At 35.8% G+C, this 20,000-nt stretch overlaps 1 protein-coding gene across 3 annotated transcripts in view; it reads right to left on the bottom strand.

Moving 5' to 3' along the window:
* The window catches only part of LOC115217921 (putative ammonium transporter 3), a 128,994-nt gene that overhangs the window by 45,923 nt on the left and 63,071 nt on the right, over positions 1-20,000 (bottom strand). For 2 of the 3 annotated variants that reach the window (XM_036507986.1, XM_036507988.1), the window contains exon 1: positions 468-839. The exons of the other annotated variant lie outside the window; for it this stretch is intronic. The gene's annotated coding sequence lies outside the window, so the exon portion shown is untranslated. Of the gene's footprint in view, positions 1-467; positions 840-20,000 lie in introns of those variants that run through there. 3 annotated transcript variants of the gene reach the window in all.

Raw genomic sequence — 20,000 nt, 5'->3', positions numbered from 1 at the left:
CTTTAGGTGTTTTCGCTCAATAAACACTCACAACGCCCGGTCTGGGAATCGAAACCGCGATCCTATGACCGCGAGTCCGCTGCCATAACCACTGGGCCATTGTGCCTCCACAATAACGGTAATATAGAGGACGATATCTATGATAACGATAACATCCCCTCGACGACGAGACGTTGAGAACGGCTACGACGACGGCAACGCCACCAATATCAACAACAACAACAATAACAACAACAACAACAGCATTGATAATAGAAACGTTAACAACATCAACAGCAATGATAACGACAATAACAACATCAATTAAATTCAATATGTGCTGCAGCATGGGCATAGCCTGCACGCTGATACTACGTAAAAATGTGTGTGTGTTTATGTGTATATACGTGTGCATGTGTGTTTGTGTGCATGTCTGTGCGTGTGTGTGTGTGTATGTTTATATAAATATATATATTTGATATCCTCACCTCAGATACTGGAATAATTTAGTTAACAGCCTCACTCAAAATTTCAAAGAAGCAGACGATAGAAGAGCAGCTTTTAAACAAGATTTGCTAAATGCAAATTGACAAACTGCAGTGTTTTTGTCGTCTGTTTCTATAAAAAGTAATACAAAATAGGAAAAAACATCCTATAAAATCCCTGATTCGATCGGAAATTACTGTTTTAAATAAGATTCCAAGATGTCATAGGGCTGTAATATATTTTATTACATATACGCCTAGATCTATAATGTTCTTTTTCCAACGAAATTGATCTAGTCTTGATTATGTCGATAAAGTTATTGGCAATGATGTCAGGGTGATTGCGGGGGAAATTTTGCTTCGGATCAGGAGGCTCTGCTGTTCTGAGCAACTCAAAGACAAAATTGCACGCAACACATATATATGGATACATGTATGTATGTATGTATGAACATACGTATGTATGTTTATGTTATATGTAGATATATGTATGTTTTGTGAGCATGTGTGGAAAACAATACGAGAAAATGTAAGAGGGAGAGTGAGAGGGACAGATAGATAGATAGATAGAGAGAGATGGGAGGGGGGAAGAAGAATGGGGAGGCGAAGAAGTGGTCAGAGAGATAGATAAAGAAAAAGAGAAGGAAAGATGCATACAAAAAAAAGGAACGACGGAGAGTAGCGATCAATTGTGACACGGGACTGTTTATGAGTGATGGACTTTATTTAACGAGATAATGATTGAAAGATAAAAGAATAACCACTTTGAAGACAAAAGTTGACTGAAAGCGAGAAAGAAAGAAAGAGAGAGAATGAGAGAGGGAGAGAGAGGGGGAGAGACAGAGAAAGAGAAAGGTAGAGAAAGTCGTTGAGCAAGGTAGATTGGCACACCTATATGTGTGTGTATATGTGTGTATAATATCGGGGAAGCAGCGTGAGTGCAGAGCGAAGCGTGTGAGAGAAATATAAAGCGAGAGAAATATTCACGTAGAGTGGTGTTGCGGAGCGAAGAGGACAATGAGCTTCATTAAAGATACGATGAAGTGTTATTAATGCCGTGAAAGAAGTGATTACATGGAACACTGGTTGAGCGAGGAAAAAGCGATAATGATGATAATAATAATAACAATAGTAATGCAGTACCGAGCAGTGGCTCTCATGGCTTCTGATCGTAACTGATTGGAAGTGTTATCAATGCCCTGATGCAGTACCGGGCAGTGACTCTCATGGCTTTTGATCTTAACTGATTAGAAGTGTTATCATGTACATTGTTTTGTCTTGGTATAAAAGATGGGCCACAGCAAATATTCTGCTCATTACCACAGATTTGCTAGTCACTTGTTTGACCATAACCAGTTGAGCATGTCCCTTAGTGGCTGACGATATGTGCATCTCTGATCACGAGCAGAAGTAGTGGGGGAGCATCATAGCCATGTGTTGAGAGGGATTCTTTGGGATTTGGATAATTCACCTTTAGAAACATGACTGGTTCATTCAACATCCTTAAACAACCCTTATTCAGAGACCTTTTGAGCGGGATAGTTTATTCGACCTGACGAAAATTCTAACTGGGCCCCACCTGCAAGATCATGTGCTGTTTATCTTGATATGAGATTACCATGTCGCGCAGATATGGTTGTGATGCATGTGCCTAATGTACCCTTATCAGACGCGTAGTCATGATGGGTATACTGGGCTTCGTATATTTTACCCCAGTGTCACTTTGATGGCATGCACTGCTCTCTCACTCAATAATAATAATAATAATAATAATAATATAATAATAATAATAATAATAATAATAATAATAATAATAATAATAATAATAATAAACTTTCAAAATACAAAGACTGGAAATAGAGGTAACCAGAATGTGGAATCTAAAAACAGAAACAATTCCAATCATAGTAGATGCATTAGGCATGATAAAAAAATATTCAGACAAATACATAACAAAAACACCAGGACCTACAAACACATATAACATACAGAAAATTACATTACTAGGCACTGCACACATCCTACGCAGAACACTTTCCATACAGTAACCATCAGAGCATCACAACAAATCACAGCACATACCCAAAGCACACAGAGCTGCGCTCGGTAGTGAAGTGAAAGCACGTTATAAAAATAAAACTACTGAATGATAATAATAATAATAATAATAACGGAAGGATACAAATATCTTGGTGTACTAGAGTTCCACGAGATAATGGAAAAGGAAATGAAGGAGCAACTGAGGATGGTGTATTTCGTAAGACTGATGTTGGTGCTGCGCTCAAAATTGAGTGGATGGAATAAAATCCAAGCAGTTAATACGTAAGCGATAGCAGGAATTATAAAATGGCAAAAGAGAGAAATGAAAAAATGAATACCAAGACTAGAAAAATGTTGGCAGCACACGGAGCCTTCCACGCTAAGAATGACACTAATAGGCTGTATATGTCCAGAAGAAAGGGTGGGAGAGGTTTGATCAGTTGCCAGGACTGTATCGAAACAGAGGAAAGCAACTTAGGATGGTGTATAAAAAATGCCGTGGAGCCACTGTTGAAATGTACGAAAGAGGCCGGGGTCATTAAAACCGAAAATTGTGAACTGAAAGAAAAAATTAAACAAGAAATGAACAAAAAAAAAAGAAAAATCATGGAAAGAAAAGAAAATGTACGGTCAGTTTGCAAGAGATGTGAACTCCAAGATAGATACAGTGGATCGGTGGCTATGGAACAGGAGGAGTGACCTGAAGACAAAGTCAGAAGCAACCATAAGCGCAGCTCAAGAACAAGCGTTAAGGATCAATTATATGAAGTGCAGAATAAACGACATTACCGACAGCGACAAATGCAGAATGTGTGGTGAAAGGGATGAAATGGTATGGCACATCGTTAGCGAATGCTCGAGATTGGGACAACGCGAATACAAAAGATACCATGACAATGTGGCAAGAATGATCCATTGGGAGCTCTGTGGAAAACACGGCCTACAAAGAGTAAAGACGTGGTATGAGAAAACTCCAAGAGTCACCGAAAATGAAATTTTCAACATCCTATGGGATCACCTGACCAGACATTGGAAACCGGACATTGTTGTGGTGAATAAAAAACAAAGAACATGTATGATAATCGACATAGTGACAACAGGATCGATGTGAAAGAAGAAAAACTAAACCACTATGACGATTTAAAGTGGGAAATACGAAAGTTGTGCTCAATGAAGAGAGTAGATGTGATGTCAATAGTATTGGTGCACTTGGAAGTATCAGCACTCAACTACCAACATGGCTGAAAAAGATCGGTGTAAGTTTGAAGGTAGAACACCTACAAAAATCAGCATTGCTTGGAACCGCAAGAATTCTTTGCAGGGTTCTTGAAACATGACCAGTAAACAAGTGTCGCCCTAATCTGCTGGCTGTGGGCAGCTGACACTTTCCATCATACTCAACAAAATAAGCTGTGAGTTTTCATATAATAATAATAATAATAATAATAATGATAATAATAATAATAATAATAATGATAATGATGATAATAATAATAATAATAATAATAATAATAATAATAATAATAATAATAATAATATAATAATAATAGGCCTTAAATCTTGTGGGAGGGGACAAGTCAATTATATCGATCCCAGTGCTTGACTAGTATTTATTTTATCGACCCCGAAAGGATGAAAGGCAAAATCGATCATGCGGGATTTGAACTCCGAACGTAAAGGCAGACGAACTGTCACTAAGCATTTTGTCCGGCACTAAGCATTTTGTCTGGTGTGCTAATAACCAAAAGAAGCAAAAGTGGAACGGATGAAAGTGGGAGGGGGGGAGGTGAAGATGTAAAAGGAAAAGAGAGATAGGAGAGGAAGAAGAGAAAGAAGACGAAAACGCAGAAGAAATAAGGGTGGAGGTGGAGAAGGAAGAGGAGGAAGATACTAATAATAATAATAATAATAATAATAATAATAATGATGATGATAATAATAATCATAATAATAATAATAATACTAATGATGATGATGATGATAATAATAATAATAATAATAATGATGATGATGATGATGATGATGATGATAATAATAATAATAATAATGATGATAATAATAATAATAATAATAATAATAATAATAATAATAATAATGATGATGATGATAATAATAATAATAATAATAATAATGATGATGATGATGATGATGATTGATAATAATAATAATATAATGATGATGATGATAAATAATAATAATAATAATAATGATGATGAATAATAATAATAATAATAATAATAATAATAATAATGATGAGGATGATGATGATAATAATAATAATAATAATAATAATGATGATGATGATGATAAATAATAATAATAATAATAATGATGATGATGATGATAATAATAATAATAATAATAATGATGATGATGATAATAATAATAATAATAATGATGATGAGGATGATAATAATAATAATAATAATAATTAATAATAATAATAATAATAATAATAATGATGATGAGGATGATAATAATAATAATAATAATGATGATGAGGATGATAATAATAATAATAATAATGATGATGAGGATGATAATAATAATAATAATAATAATAATAATAATGATGATAATAATAATAATAATGATGATGATGATGATGACGATGATGATGATGATAATAATAATAATAATAATAATAATAATTAATAATAATAATAATAATAATAATAATAATAATGATGATAATAATAATAATAATAATGATAATAAGAATAAGAACAAGAAGAATAAGAAGCATCTGTGTACATCGTGTCATTATGATCTGGTTACGACTGACAAATGAAGAAATGAGTTATAAGTTTCGTTATTGATTTCCAAGTTTTCTCCACCGATGAACACTAATGTACATGATGGCCGAGAGGCTTTTACTTAGTTGTTTTTCTTAATTAATTAGCTGTTAATTGAGGTGGTAAGTATTGGACGCAGTCACGATTGGGTATCGTCGGTTGGAGTAGCATGCGTGATATTGTGTGGTTTTGGACATGTCACAGATCCTAGTAGATATTGATCAATGATGTAATAGCTCTATATAGTCATTGGTGACTGCTATATAACAGTCCCTAACAATTTTTGAAGACTGATATAACAATTCCCAGTCGTTATTGGTGACTGGTATATTAACCCTTTAGTACTTAAATCGGCCATATTCGGCCAAAATATTTAATCTGTTTTATGTTCAAACTGACCAGATTCAGGCTCTCACACCTACCCTACAATGTTATTCTACATTAAGTAATACACCATCAACATCTTGAAGATATGAGATAATGCTTGATTAATTCAAATCAATGTGAATCAATTAGCAATATGTTTGATAGAATAATCAGAACACTAAATGGTTAAAGTTCATTGAACGACTGGTATAGCAGCTCCTAGCATTTGTTAGTGATTATTATAACATTTTTTAGTAGTTATTGGTGACCGGCATTTAAAAGTTCCTAGAAGTTATCGACAATTGGTATTTTAAAGTTCGTAGTTGTCCCAATCTCGACTAGTTTAGAAGCTTCTAGTAGTTATTGGTGACTATTACAACATCTCTTAGTAGTTATTGGTGACTAGTATAATAATTCCTAGAAGTTATTGAGGACTTTGTTAAACAGTTCTCAGTCGTCATAGGCGGCTGGTACATTAAAGTTATTGACGACCAGTATAGCAATCTCTAGCAGTTATTGGTGAATGTTATAACATTTTCGTGACTGGCGTTTTAAAGTTCGTAGTTATTGACAACTAGTATTGTGGCTCCTAGTAATTATTGGTAACTATTATAACATTTCTTAGCATTTGTGACTGGTATGAAACGTGAACTGGTGGAAGCACTCCGTCGGTTACGACGATGAGGGTTCCGGTTGATCCGATCAACGGAACAGCCTGCTCGTGAAATTAACGTGTAAGTGGCTGAGCAATCCACAGACACGTGCACCCTTAACGTAGTTCTCGGGGATATTCAGCGTGACACAGAGTGTGACAAGGCCGGCCCTTTGAAATACAGGTACAACAGAAACAGGAAGTAAGAGTGAGAGAAAGTTGAGGTGAAAGAGTACAGCAGGGATCACCACCATCCCCTGCTGGAGCCTCGTGGAGCTTTTAGGTGTTTTCGCTCAATAAATACTCACAACGCCCGGTCTGGGAATCGAAACTGCGATCCTACGACCGCGAGTCCGCTGCCCTAACCACTGGGCCATTGCGCCTCCTGTGACTGGTATAGCAGTTCCCAGTCGTTATTGGCGACTGGTATATTCTTTTCTACTCAAGGCACAAAGCCCCGAATTTTTTGTGAGGGGGGCCAGTCGATTAGATCGACCCCCAGTACACAACTGGTACTTAATTTATCGACCCCGAAAAGATGAAAGGAAAAGTCGACCTCGGCGGAATTTGAACTCACAACGTAACGGCAGACGAAATACCGCTAAGCATTTCGCCCGGCGTACTAACGTTTCTGCCAGCTCGCCGCCTTTGGCGGCTAGTGTATTACACTCCATAATAGTTATTGATGACTAATATAACTTCTAGTAACTATTGGTGACTGTTATAACATTTTGGTGACTGGTATAGCAGTTACTAGTAGTTATTGGTGACTCGTATATAAAAGTTCCTAGCAGATATTGGCGACTGGTATTTTAAAGTTCGTAGCTATTGACGACTAGTACAACATCTCTTAGCAATCATTAGTGATAGATATAACCTTTTCCAGTTAGTGACTGCTATAATGGTTCTTAGCCGTTACTGGCGACTGGTATATAAACGTTCCTAACTGTTGTTGCTATAGAAATGTCCCTAGTAGTTATCGGTGACTGGCATATTAAAGTTCCTAGTCATTAGTAACTGGGATAGCCTGTTCGTAGTTGTTATTGATGAATCTTATAAAAACCTTTGTAGATAAATGTTGACTGATGTAACAATAATCTTAAGTAGTTATTTGTTTATGTATTTTCCGTTGTTTTAAGACGCACGGTACTGGCATAAAATTTAATAGTCTCAGAGGACATGTGTAAATAATGGGCGCAGTTCTTCGCTCCTGAGCAAATCAATGAAAAAAAAATTATATGTGATGTAATAGCCGTTGCATGGAAAACAATACCATCACAGTATAGAGATCTTAAACAATGGAAACTCGTGTATAACCATGTACACACACATAAACACAAACACATAGATGCGCATGTATGCACACAATGTACAAGCACACAAATAGAAACCTGCATACATACATACATACATACATACATTCATACATACATACATACATCATACATACATACATACATACATACATACATACATACGTAAACACAAATGCAAGCATAGATACACACAAACACATACACACATTGACTTATACATACCCTTAGTGTCTTCTGTAATTGCATATAATATAGTGAATGGTTGTTTAATACACTTATCGATGTGCAGTGGCAAGTTCAGTTACGATGTGATTGACTACAGATTTCTGGGAAAGAGGAGATTTACATTATAACTCACATCTGCTCTTCGATAAAGGGGCTGAAATAAATATGGAAGGCATTTTGTCCAACGCTGTAATGATTCCGCCAGTTGCTACACTTAATTACTTCTACACGATCCCTATTGATCGTCCGCCCCCACTTTTTTGTTTTCACGATCCCCTTTCATCGGAATTCGATTCCTGTTTTTCCTTCTCTTCTTCCCAAAAAGAAAAGCTCTACTTTGTATTCTGTCCCTTCTGTATATACATATATATATAATATATATATATATAATATATATATATATAGAAATTAATTAGAGGATATATTAACCTCTTAAAGGGATGATTTACATCCAAGAAAAACGCTGGTTCTATACCTTACGGCTTTGGGAAATAAAGTATGCCTAAATCAATAGGTATATATTAAGTATATAATCCGTATTAAATTAAGAGAAGAAAAAGGAGAGTTAGTGGTTAATAATTATTAATAAATTGATAATGATTATCAATTTATTAATAAAATTTACCACTAACTCTCCATTTTATTCTCTTAATTTATTACAGAATATATATATATATATATATATATATATATATATATATATATATATATATATATATATATATATATATATATATATAATCAATATATCATATATCCGAAATGTCAGGTTATCCCATAAGTTCTGTCCGAATTTTGAATAAAGAAAACAAGTGATCAAATGTTATATTTAATTGAAATTTAAATTACCAATGTACATTCCTTGATTGTCTATGACTTCCTTCCATCTATTCGCAAGCTTTTAAATCCCATCAACGTAAAACTCTTTTTGGTTTCAAAGCGAAGAACTCTGAAATTTCAGTTTCGACCTCCTCATGGCTTGCGAAAGTTATATCTCCAATATGATTCTGTAAACTACGAAACAAATGGTAGTCTGAAGGAGCAAGGTTGGGAGAATAAGGTGGATGAGAAATTTTTCCCAACCAAGCTCTTCAATCTTCTGTGATGTGATCTTTGTTGTATGGGGTCACGCATTGTCCTGATGAAACATCACTCCTTTTCGATTCACTAAAGCGGGTCTTTTTTTCATCAAAGCTTGCTTTAAACACTTTAATTGCTGACAGTAGACTTGAGCATTGATTGTTGCATTAGGTGGTAACAATTCAAAGTGAATTACTTCTTTGCAATTCCACCAGATAGAGAGAAGAACCTTTTTCCCATGAAGTTCCCTTCTCGGTTGTTGTTGTTGAGCTTTTTCCCTTTTACCAAGCCACTGTTTACGACATTTAACATTTCGATAGAAGATCAATTTTTCGCCACCAGTCACAAGTCTATCCAAAAAGGGTGAAACGATTTCGCGAGAATGGAGAGAAGAGCAGATGTCAACTCGGGAATTGCGGTTGCTTTCGGACAATTCACGAGACACCCAGTTAAGGAACATTTCCAAGTTGTTGAAGATAACGATGTACAGTTGCATGGTTTGAACTAAGCTTTATTGCTAATTCTTCAACTGATAATGAAGGATTTTCTTCAAGTAATGCCCCAGGGAGCTTATCATCAAACTCAAGTGGACGTCCTGTTCGATCTTCATCTTCAAGGCTGAAATCTCCACATCTGAATTTTGCAGACCATCTTCTTCAAGTTCTTCCATTCAAGCATTCTTTCCATTTTACTCACAAGGTATTGGAATCTTATATGTATACCATTCTGCCTAAATAATGGATCCACAAATGCAATATCCCTGCATATCTCACATTTATTTTCTTTCCTCCACCTCACTCTCTATTTTGTATCCTATCTAAATTAACTATTGTTTAACCATTTTCTCACATCGTCTCCGATGAAGGGATATAATAAACATGTTACCAAAGCGTCTACTTATTACCTGTTGATTAACAACGGCAGGTAAATTTATACGAAAAACGTAATTAAACAAGAATTTCAATATATAACAGAAGAACGTAAACGTATAAGCAAAGCGTGGCTGTGTGGTAAGAAATTTGCTTCCTGAGGCCTTGTGAGTTGGCAGTCGGAAACCGAAAGAAGTCCGCCCATCCATCCATCCATCCAACCAATCATCCATCCATCCATCCATCCACCCATCCAACCAACCATCCATCCATCCATCCACCCATTCATCCATCCATCCATCCATCCATTCATCCATCCATCCATCCATCCATCCATTCATCCATCCATCCATTTATCCATCCATCCATCCATCCACCCATTCATCCATCCATCCATCCATTCATCCATCCATCCATCCATCCATCCATTTATCCATCCATCCATCCATCCATCCATCCATTCATCCATCCATCCATCCATCCATCCATTCATCCATCCATCCATCCATCCATCCATCCACCCATTCATCCATCCATCCATCCATTCATCCATCCATCCATTCATCCATCCATGCATCCATCCATCCATCCATCCATCCATCATCCATCCATCCATTCATCCATCCATCCATCCATCCATCCATCCACCCGTCCGTCCGTCCGTCCTTCCATCCATCCATGTTCTTCATTCACTATACATGGAAAGGTCGTGGGAGTAGAGTCCCCAGGCACTCTTCCTTAGGGTTTTATCAGAAACACCCATCATTACACTTTCCGGTTGAATTCCTGAGCTTGACTAACCGAAACTATGGATACTATTTAACCATCCCATTCTTGGTGTACCATTAGGTCTCGTCCCTTGACCTGACAAATCTATGATCAAAGGTTTTTGCAGCCATGACCATCCCTTCTGTTGTGTTTTTATAGGCGTGCACAACGTATAAGGGCTACGTTATTCAAATTGTCCTTCGTTTCATAAGACAGTTGTGTGTGGTTTGAGAGAGATTAGGCTGTTATTTGTAATAGATCACTTGACCACTTTGAAGTTTCTTCGTTAGTTCGATGCTATGCGGTTTCCAAATAGGGCTGAACTATTTTAATGAAATAATTCTTCGTAATCTTTCTGCCTGTCTGTCTGTCTCTCTCTTAATGAAGCACGCGACATCTCTGAACCTTGATGCCTTTTTTCTATTTCTTTGGAAGGCGGTGCAATCAAAACTCAGGACCCAGTCTTCAGTTACTCTGCGATATACGCCGAAACGAATTGTTCTGCAATATATGGATAGTTTATCCGGTTCCCCCTATATTATTAGTATTATCCTGCGTTTGAGAATAAAATTGTTTCTTTATTTTTCAATACCTCTCAACGCTTCTAAAGCAAACTCTGGTTACTTTCATCGTAAGTTGAATTTATACTCGCATTTACTTATCTATCAATCAGAATGTTTAAATGCCGCAACGTATAGCGTAAATAGTGTATCAAACAACATGCCCAACCGTGTTCGCTTTTATCCCTCCATGCCATTATTAGAAGTTGTCTATTCTTAGATACAATAGCGACAACATGAATTTCTTCCATCCTTTTGCTCTGTTAAAATATTTAAGAAAAATTATATTATTTCCTACTTGTTAAAATTCCATGTATTTATTTGTGCAGCTGAAGATGGCATTGCATGGTTAATAGTTCGACACCCACCGTTTGGTAGCCTGGGCAAGTGCCTTTTTACTCTCGCCTAGCAACCCGAACCTTGTAAGTGAAATTAGTCAGCACAGAAACTGTGTGAAAGCCAATCGGAAGTATTGGACAGAAGGCACATATTTGTGAGACATTGTGTCTCGCTGGTTTTGTCAAATGATTACATTTTGAGTAAAAGTGTGTGTGGGAGAGTAAGATATTGTGGTTAAGGAGATAGTGAAGGAGAAGGAGAAGCAGAGAGGTAGATAGATTAATGGAGATAGCTAGATAGATATATAAGTCGAGAGATTGAGATACATAGATAGATAGAGATATGAAAGTTTTCAGAGAGGGGATATTTTCTTTAAGGTCGACAGATAAGGTTATCCTACAGCTCTATAACTTAGAGTGGGTTTCTTTTACCGATTTATGATTTAATGACGATCGATACACACACACACGCACAAACACACACACACATATATGTATGTATGGATATATATATATATATAATATATATATATATATATATATATACATATATATACACATACATATATATATACACATACATATATATATATGATTGTATACATATGTATAGAAAGATAAGTGGAGAGATATATCTATGTGTGCGTACACGTATATACACATATGTATATATATATGTATGTGTGTATATATATATATATACACACACACACACACACACACACATACAAAGGAAAAATAAAAGAGAAAGGGAAAGAGAAAGAGAGCAAGAGAGAGAGAGAAGGAGAGATGGAGAAACAAAGAAAGAGAAATAGAAAAGAAAAGAGACGGAGTCATAAAAGAAATGAAAATAAAATTAAAAAAAGAATAACAAAAAAAAAAGAAAAAATTGGCGGGCGAAGAATCACGCGTGATTAAACGTGAATAAACGTGAATTATTTCTTCCTTTGTTCAGCATGAAGACAAGGGCGATTTTAGAGGAGGAATGAATTAAGAAAAGGCGTGGTGCATGCTTGTCTCCACGTCAGTTACGCCATAAATGTTGTTTAAGAAAATAAACAACATCGCATGTGCTGCTAGTTGATGTAAACATTCCTTCACATGTATGTCTCAACACAATGAACATATTGGGAAATTTGAACGAGAAATCGTGGTGATTCGTACAAAAATATTAATGACTGTTACGACGGGCATCTATGAAATATTTCTGCATGTCTGTCTGTCTTTATGTCTGGTTGTCTGTCGCGCTCTCCTTCTCTGTTTCCATGTGTATGTGTTTGTGCGCGCGCGTGTATGTGAGTGTTTGTATATGTGTTTGTTTGTATGTGTATATGAATGTATTTTGAATGTATGTATACATCTACATATGGAAGAACGCATGCAGATTACCACGCACCTATCTGTGCATAGGTGTCTATCTGTGTGTATATACGCTTTTTCCTGTGAGTTTGGGGTGTATATATGTATGTATGTATGTATGTATGTATGTTATGAAAACCTGAAACGTACGTATTATATAAATATATATATATATATTATATATATATATATATATATATATATATATATAAGATACATAAATATATGTATGTATGTATGTATGTTATATGGATGTAGACACAAAAACAATTACACGCCTTGTAGGAGTATATTCGTATCAGTGTGGTAGGAATACGGTTACAACAACACACACGCACAAAAAAACCCCACACAGGCATCTATCTACCTTTTAACACGTATCTCCTGACTATTTCAAAATTTAAATAAACATGCGTATTCATATATATATATATATATATATATATTATATATATATATATTATATATATATATATATATATATATATATATATATATAATCAAGGGTACACACGCATCTATACACACATACGTATAGAAAATTCTTCTACAAGAATATTATTGACAGTAACTTCGAAATTTCCGCCAGCTAATCCATCATCGTACAGTCCGATGATCGCTTAGACGGTGGAAATTTTGAAATCGGTATTTTTGCCAAAGAATAATAAATCTGTACTTTACAAAAGTATTGAATTATCCTTTAGTTTAATGTAAAATTGTAACAAAAACAAACATCAGTATATATATAATAATATTAGGGAGTATAACTCCAAACTTACAGGGAAAAATTCAATTTAGTATTAAATCAAATTTCACAATATTAATATATAAAATATAAATTAGAGATGAAACCACTATTATGCAACTCAAACAGTCTATCACTGTTTGAGTTGCATAATAGTGGTTTTATCTCTAATTTATATTATATATATATGTATGTGTGTGTGTGTGTGTAGGCGCAGGCATGGCTGTGTAGTAAGAAGCTTGCTTCTCAATCATTTGGTTCCGGGTCCCACTGCGTGGCACCTTGGACAAGTCTTCTACTATAGTCTTAGACCGAACAAAGTCTTGTAAGTGGATTTAGAAGACGGAAACATATAACTATGTGTGTGTCTTTCTGTCTGTGTTTGTCCCCCACCCCTACCATTTGACAACCGGTATTGGTGTGTTGGCATCCCCGTAACTTAGCGGCTCGGCAAAAGAGAACGAGTAAGTTGGCTAAAAATTCAAGGTGGTGTTCCAGCATGACCACAATCTAATGACTGAAACAAGTAAAAGATTAAAGATATATTGATCAATTTATGAGTCAAAGGGCTCAGTATAAAATAAGCACTAAAAATATTAGTTGGATATTGAGAACAAAATAATTGAGTACATATTAAAAGTATGTTTAAATCATTATTTATATTATTTACAATTGACAGATATTTGTCCTCATCTTGTTTGTTGTTAACACAACGTTTCGGCTGATATAACCTCCAACTTTCATCAGGTGTCTCGGGGAAATTTCGAACCTGGTTTCTCATTCCTAAGGTATTTTTCTATAATAATAATAATAATAATAATAATATAATAATAATAATAATAATAATAATAATAATAATAAAAGATTGTCTTAACTGGTACATTACACGTATTGAGAAGAGCATTGTCGCTGTGAGAACAATTACTACCCATGTATTTTAATTTAACTTAAAAAAAAATGAACGAACTATTGAGTTTAGTTTAATGGCCTACCAATGTATACTATGAGTTTCTTTGCTCTAGGAGTCGGGAAGACACTCGGCAAGAAATGGAAGCAAATTTGAAAGAAGAAGAAAAAAAATAATAATAACAACATCGCAAAAATACCTTAAGAATGAGATCCCTGGTTCGAAATTTCCCCAGGATACCTGAAGAAGGCTGGAAGGTATATCAGCCGAAACGTTGTGTTAGCAGCAAAGAAGAAGAGGACAAATATCCATCAAATGTAAATAATGTACATAATTCCTCATCTCTTAACTATAGAACTGTATGTCTAGATCATGTACCTACATGAAAGAGGTCTTGATTCAGTCCGGAATTGCATCATCAAGTTGGGAACAATATAAAAAACATCAAGCTTAGTCGAAAGTCTACATGAAATACTTTGAAATTCTTGCTTGGAAAAACATATATCTTCGAATAGTTTGTATGCGGTTTCAAATATCACAGATTTTTTAAAAAAGAGAATTATTATTTATTTGTTCCATACATAAATACATACATACATAGATACATACATGGATACATAAATATATATATATATATATATATATATATATATCACGTGATCACGTGACCGACCAGACCATCAGATGTTGCTACACATCGCTGGTCACAATGCGTTTGCATTGTTTTAGCCTTCGAGTGACGCTACCCCGCGGGCTAAGCGAGCAGGCCAACAGAAGAAAGAGTGAGAGAAAGAGTGGTGAAAGAGTACAGCAGGGATCACCACCCCCTGCCGGAGCCTCGTGGAGCTTTTAGGTGTTTTCGCTCAATAAACACACACAACGCCCGGTCTGGGAATCGAAACCGCGATCCTCCGACCGCGAGTCCGCTGCCCTAACCACTGGGCCATTGCGCCTCCACACACACACACACACACACACACACACACACACACACACATATATATATATATATATATATATATATATATATATATATATATATATATATATTATATATTATATATATATATATATATATATATATATATATATATATATATATATGCTCCATGCCATTATTAGAAGTTGTCTTTTCTGAGATACAATAACGACAACATGAATTTCTTCCATCCTCTTGCTCTGTTAAAATATTTAAGAAAAATTATATTAATATTTCCTACTTGTTAAAATTCCATGCATTTATATGTGCAGCTGAAGATGGCATTGCATTAAAATTGATGTAATGATTGCATTGTTCATTTAAATGGGGTCGCTTAAAGCGGTCGTACTGCATCACTCCTTGATACCCTGTTGCTTATTCTGATTTTATATATATATAAAATTCCACACAAATAGAAATATAGAAAAAGTAACTTAAAAATGCACTAGGATTCGATTAGTGTTTAATTTTAAACCTTTTAAAGACTTAACCGTTTTCACAGATTTTTATGATTTTCAAAAGTTGAGAGAGAAAGACATGGTGCTATGCTACAACTGTCTTAATTCTGACTGGAGTTAAGAAATTCACGTTTTCTTTTTAAGAGAGAGAACATGGCACAAATTAATATCTGTTTTGGATACCTTTTAAGGATGATCACGTGATTGGATTTAGAAATTTTTGTAAGTTACCCTCTACGTCCGTCTTTAATGCCATGAGATAATGTATTTGGCACCGTATATTAAAGCTTTCAAGGTTGCGTGAACCTGTCTAGTGACAGTCCCAAACAATCAAAGTTCTCTGAATTTAGACTGTTAAGTGTAGTAAAGGATATATATATATATATATATATGAATAATAATAATAATAATAATAATAATAATAATAATAATAATAATAATAATAATAATAATAATAATAATAACAATAATAATAATAATAATAATAATATGAGGGAATATTCCAAACTTACAGGGAAAAATTCAATTTAGAAATACTAAATCAAATTTCACAAAATATAATAATAAATATATATAAATTAGAAAAAAACCCACCTTTTATCAGTTCAATAATGAAAAATTAAATTATACCATTTAGAAAAATTACATATTATAGAAAGATTAAATATAAGATAAAACATATAACAATGATTAAGTAATGTGCAAAATAATAAATAAAATACGTTTTATTTATATGTTTTATCTTATATTTAATCTTTCTATAATATGTAATTTTTCTAAATGGTATAATTTAATTTTTCATTATTGAATTGATAAAAGGTGATTTTTTTTCGAATTTATATATATAGGAATTGTCTGAAAGCAACCGCAAATCCCGAGTTGACATCTACTCTTCTCTCCATTCTTGCGAACTCATTTTACCCTTTTTGGATAGATGTGTGACTGGTGACGAAAAATATGTATAAATATATGTATGTATGTATGTATGTATGTATGTATGTATGTATGTATGTATGTATGTATGTATGTATGTATGTATGTATGTATGTACGTACATACATACATACATACATACATACATACATACATACATACATAATGGAGTAAAGTTCTCATTCGCCTAATAAAAATGATGTGGACTTGTCAGACACCCTAGAGTATACCAACAACGTACAATTCAATGTAACGCGTGCTTTGGACCAGCCCCTAAGCGCTAAGTACTCAGAGGGTTGATTTTCTCTGTGTACACATCCAGAATATCCTATTTGATACTTACCAACCATAGCCCGAAACCACATGTTTATCGAACCCTACCTGGTGTATATCTTTTCAAGTACCTGATTCTGTCTGAATCCTCATTTCACTATATATATATAATATATATATATATATATATATATATATATATATATATATATATATATATATAAAATAGTAAAAAGTAAAAAAACTACAGAAGGCTGTTTTAAAAGGTTAAAAAATATATATTTGAGTCATTATGTAAGAAATTTGAAAAGCTGAACGCGAAACCGGTCACTTCTTCAAAAACTATGTCATTGTATGAAAAAAATTTATAACATTCTTCAGACATAGAGAGAACAATCTGAATTTTATGGAAAACTGTTTCAATATTATCATTTTTTTTCTTTTGATTTTCTTTCCAGTTATTAGACTGCAGCGATGCTCAACCAGCGCCTTGAAGAGTTTTTAGTCGAACGAATCGACTTTAGTCCTTTTTTTTTATAAAAAAAAAATCTGGTACTTATTCCATCAGTCTGATCAGGATGATCTGATCATCCATGCTATTTGCATTATGATCTAAACTTCCTTGTCCGACATGTTCTCCCTATTTTTAAACAGTGCTGCGTGTATTTATTGTAGGCTGAGGGACTGAGGCTGTATTTACAGTATGTCGAACTGCGAAGTTACGGGGATGTAAACAAACGAACACCGGCTGTCAAACGGTGGTGAGGGACACACACATACATACACACACAGACATATATACATGCACACAATGGGCTTCTTTCAGTTTCCGTCTACCAAACCCACTCACAAGACACATACCTAAGGAACCAAACCCACTCACAAGGCTTTGGTCGGCCCGTGGGTATTTTTGAAGACACATACCTAAGGTGCCATGCATTGGGATCGAACCTGGAATCATGTGGTTGGGAAGCAAGCTTCTTAGCACACAGCTACCTCTGAGCTTATGTCGTACATTTTCGTACTTCTATGTTCTTCCTTTAACTTTATTATGACAGATTTTTTTTTCATTATGGATTGGCAAAATCAAGAATAAAAATAGGAGAAAAACATCAAAAACCGATTGGAGGTATACAGTAAAGGCGGCGAGCTGGCAGAAACGTTAGCACGCCGGGCAAAATGCATAGCGTTATTTCGTCTGCTGTTACGTTCTGAGTTCAAATTCCGCCGAGGTCGACTTTGCCTTTCATCCTCTCGGGGTCGATTAAATAAGTACCAGTTGCGCACTGGGGTCGATATAATCAGCTTAATCCGTTTGTCTGTCCTTGTTTGTCCCCTCTCTGTGTTTAGCCCCTTGTGGGTAGTAAAGAAATAGGTATTTCGTCTGCCGTTACGTTCTGAGTTCAAATTCCGCCGAGGTCGACTTTGCCTTTCATCCTTTCGGGGTCGATTAAATAAGTACCAGTTGCGCACTGGGGTCGATATAATCGGCTTAATCCGTTTGTTTGTCCTTGTTTGTCCCTCTGTGTTTAGCCCCTTGTGGGTAGTAAAGAAATATATATTTCGTCTGCCGCTACGTTCTGAGTTCAAATTCCGCCGAGGTCGACTTTGCCTTTCATCCTTTCGGGGTCGATTAAATAAGTACCAGTTGCGCACTGGGGTCGATATAATCGGCTTAATCCGTTTGTCTGTCCTTGTTTGTCCCCTCTCTGTGTTTAGCCCCTTGTGGGTAGTAAAGAAATAGGTATTTCGTCTGCCGTTACGTTCTGAGTTCAAATTCCGCCGAGGTCGACTTTGCCTTTCATCCTTTCGGGGTCGATTAAATAAGTACCAGTTGCGCACTGGGGTCGATATAATCGGCTTAATCCGTTTGTCTGTCCTTGTTTGTCCTCTCTCTGTGTTTAGCCCCTTGTGGGTAGTAAAGAAATAGGTATACAGTAAATATATTAGATCAATGCTCATTGAAAGTCTTAGATGGAAAAATTGAAATTGGGCGAAGTAGATGGCCTCTTTGCCGTGGGAGAGGTGGAAGGAAGAGAAAAGAAATCAAGGTAGGGGAGGGAGTGAGTAGGTTTCAGGAAGTAGAAGCGGTGAGTGATGAGGGGGATCAGAGAGAGAGAGAGAGAGTTGAAGGAGGTGTCGGAGATGACAGAAGTAAACTGAAGAGAGGGATGGCAGGGAAAACCGACCGCAGAGCTCTGGAGCCGATCTGGTGAACGGAGAAAAGGTTTGGGCCTTGACGTACCCGACAAATAAGTCGATGAAGTTGGGGCCCATTCTTGTTCCCATAGCGACTCCAGATACTTTCTGGTAGGTGGAGGCGCAATGGCCCAGTGGTTAGGGCAGCGGACTCGCGGTCATAGGATCGCGGTTTCGATTCCCAGACCGGGCGTTGTGAGTGTTTATTGAGCGAAAACACCTAAAAGCTCCACGAGGCTCCGGCAGGGGATGGTGGTGATCCCTGCTGTACTCTTTCACCACAACTTTCTCTCACTCTTACTTCCTGTTTCCGTTGTACCTGTATTTCAAGGGACCGGCCTTGTCACTCTCTGTGTCACGCTGAATATCCCCGAGAACTACGTTAAGGGTACACGTGTCTGTGGAGTGCTCAGCCACTTACACGTTAATTTCACGAGCAGGCTGTTCCGTTGATTCAGATCAACCGGAACCCTCATCGTCGTAACCGACGGAGTGCTTCCACTCCACTTTCTGGTAGACATCGCTCGCAAACGTGAAGCAGATGAGATAGAGAATGATTTCAGTGAATCGGAGATGTGCTGGGTTTGAGGACGGTGCGACAGTTGAGGAAGTACTGGGTTGGGGTGGATGCAGTCATTGTGGGGGGATGATGCTGTATAGGGATTTGATGTTCA

This window comes from Octopus sinensis, linkage group LG12, assembly GCF_006345805.1.
Source record: "Octopus sinensis linkage group LG12, ASM634580v1, whole genome shotgun sequence".
NCBI classification, from domain to species: domain Eukaryota; kingdom Metazoa; phylum Mollusca; class Cephalopoda; order Octopoda; family Octopodidae; genus Octopus; species Octopus sinensis.
Note: the sequence above shows the minus strand (reverse complement) of the source record. Positions and strands in the feature narration are given on the sequence as shown.